Genomic DNA, 2,505 nt, shown 5'->3' on the forward strand with positions numbered 1-2,505 from the left:
ACTACCTTCCTCTAACAGAATTTTATGCATACAATATGAAGGACTTATCCCCTTGATGTCTGCTATGGTCCATCCTATAGCCGATTTGAATTCTCTCAAAATCCTTAAGAGCTTGTCTTCCTCACTACCTGAAAGGTCAGCTGAAATAATAACAGGTAACGTAGATGAATCACCTAAAAAAGCATACCTCAAGTGTTCAGGTAATGGTTTGAGCTCCAAGGTAGGTGCTTCCTCTATTGATGGTTTGAGCTTCCCTTCAGCATTCTTAAGGTCAGAAGTACCAAGAGATTCAAATGGTATGTCGAGCTTTCGCTTCCATGGAGAAGCGTTCAGATATTGTAATTGCTCGTTGCTATCTTCATCATCGCTGTCAAAATCCCCCACTAAGGCCTTTTCCAATGCATCAGACATTAGTATGTGCTCGAGTTCTGAAGTAACTGCGGAATTAATCACATCCACTTTTAAACACTCCTCATCTTCTGTAGGGAATTTCATTGCCTTGAATACGTTAAAGGTCACATCCTGATCTTGGACCCGCATAGTAAGTTCCCCTTTTTGCACATCTATCAAGGTACGGCCAGTAGCCAAGAAAGGCCTCCCCAAGATTATGAGAATCTTCTTATCTTCCTCAAAATCCAGAATAACAAAATCTGCAGGAAAGAAGAGCTTATCCACCTTGACGAGCACATCCTCAACTATGCCCCTTGGGTAAGTAATGGAACGGTCCGCCAATTGTAGCGACATGTATGTGGGTTTTGGATCAGGCAGATCCAGCTTTTTAAAGATCGACAAGGGCATCAGATTAATGCTTGCTCCCAAATCACAAAGGCACTTGTCAAAAGTTAGATTGCCAATGGTGCAAGGAATGGTGAAGCTTCCTGGATCTTTCAGTTTTGGTGGTAACTTTTGCTGCAGAACAGCGCTGCATTCTTCCGTGAGAGCAACGGTTTCAAGGTCATCCAGTTTCACCTTCCTTGAAAGAATAGTCTTCATAAACTTCGCATAACTAGGCATTTGTTCCAGAGCCTCAGCGAAAGGTATATTGATGTGAAGTTTCTTGAACACCTCCAGAAACTTCTCGAACTGTCTATCCAGCTTTTGTTGCTGCAATCTCTTAGGAAAAGGTGGTGGAGGATAGAGCTGTTTCTCCCCTGTATTAGCCTCAGGCAGAGTGTGTTCAACAGTAGTCTTCTTTGGTTCCGCCACTTTCTCCTTTTGCTTAGATTCTTCATCTCTAACTTCAGCTTCGACTTCTTTTGCCTTTTCAGCATCAGCTACTTTTCCAGACCTTAAGGTAATAGCCTTGACTTTCTCTTTAGCTTCCTTCCTGCCTGGTACTTCCGTGTCACTGGGAAGAGTGCCAGGTTGACGATTGAGCACTGCATTGGCTAATTGACCGATTTGATTTTCCAAGGTCTTGATAGAAACCGCCTGACTCTTGCACAACAGCTTAAGTTCCTCAAAATCAGCACTAGTAGGTGCAGCTGCACTTCCCTGTTGAGGATATGATTGCCTTGTAGCATACTGCTGTGGTTGCTGGAATCCAGGTGGGTTAAACTATTTACTCACTCCTTGCTGATATGGTGGCTGAATAGCATTCTGATTATTTCCTCAGCTGAAATTTGGATGATTTCTGTTGTTAGGATGATAGGTCGCTGGCACAGGCTGCTGTTGTCGCTGATAATTATTCACATACTGAACAGATTCGTTGACAAGAGAACACTGATCCGTAGCATGAGAACCTGCACAAAGCTCACAAACCATAGCTATTTGATTAACTCCATACGTAGCCAGAGAATCAACCTTCATTGATAGCGCTTGGAGCTGGGCTGCAATAGCGGTGGCTGCATCAACTTCCAGAATACCTGCGACCTTGCCTGACGTCATCCTCTGAGTTGGGTTTTGATGCTCGTTTGCAGCCATTGTCTCTATAAGATTATACGCCTCAGTATAGCTTTTAGCCCATAAGGCTCCTCCAGCTGCTGCATCGAGCATGGGCCGAGATTGGGCCCTCAAACCATTATAAAAACCAGTGATTACCATCCAATCCGGCATTCCATGATGTGGACATTTTCTCAACATTTCCTTGTAGCGTTCCCAAGCCTCGCACATAGATTCTGTAGGTTACTGCACAAACTGAGTAAGAGCACTCCTCATAGCAGCAGTCTTTGCCATTGGATAAAACTTCACCAGAAACTTTTGCGCAAGATCTTGCCACGTAGTGATGGACCCAGCTGGTTCAGAATGTAACCAGTCTTTAGCCTTATCCCTCAGTGAGAATGGGAAAAGCCTCAACTTGATAGCCTCATCAGTCACGCCATTATACTTAAAAGTGCTGCAGATCTCGACAAAATTCCTTATGTGCATGTTGGGGTCTTCAGTTGCCGCTCCTCCAAAAGAAACAGAATTCTGCACCATCTGAATAGTGCCCGGCTTGATTTCAAAGGTGTTAGCTTGAATAGCCGGATGAAGGATGCTTGACTGAATGTCATCAATTTTAGGCCG

At 44.0% G+C, this 2,505-nt stretch overlaps 1 non-coding gene across 1 annotated transcript; it reads left to right on the top strand.

Annotated features, from left to right (window-relative positions):
• Nucleotides 1–2,053: 2,053 nt before the first annotated feature.
• On the top strand, nt 2,054–2,160 carry LOC141688205 (small nucleolar RNA R71). Its single transcript, XR_012561664.1, has one exon. It is a non-coding gene; the product is annotated as a small nucleolar RNA R71 (small nucleolar RNA).
• The last annotated feature ends 345 nt before the right edge of the window (nt 2,161–2,505 follow it).

This window comes from Apium graveolens, chromosome 9 (genome assembly GCF_009905375.1).
Source record: "Apium graveolens cultivar Ventura chromosome 9, ASM990537v1, whole genome shotgun sequence".
In the NCBI taxonomy this organism is placed as follows: Eukaryota; Viridiplantae; Streptophyta; class Magnoliopsida; order Apiales; family Apiaceae; genus Apium; species Apium graveolens.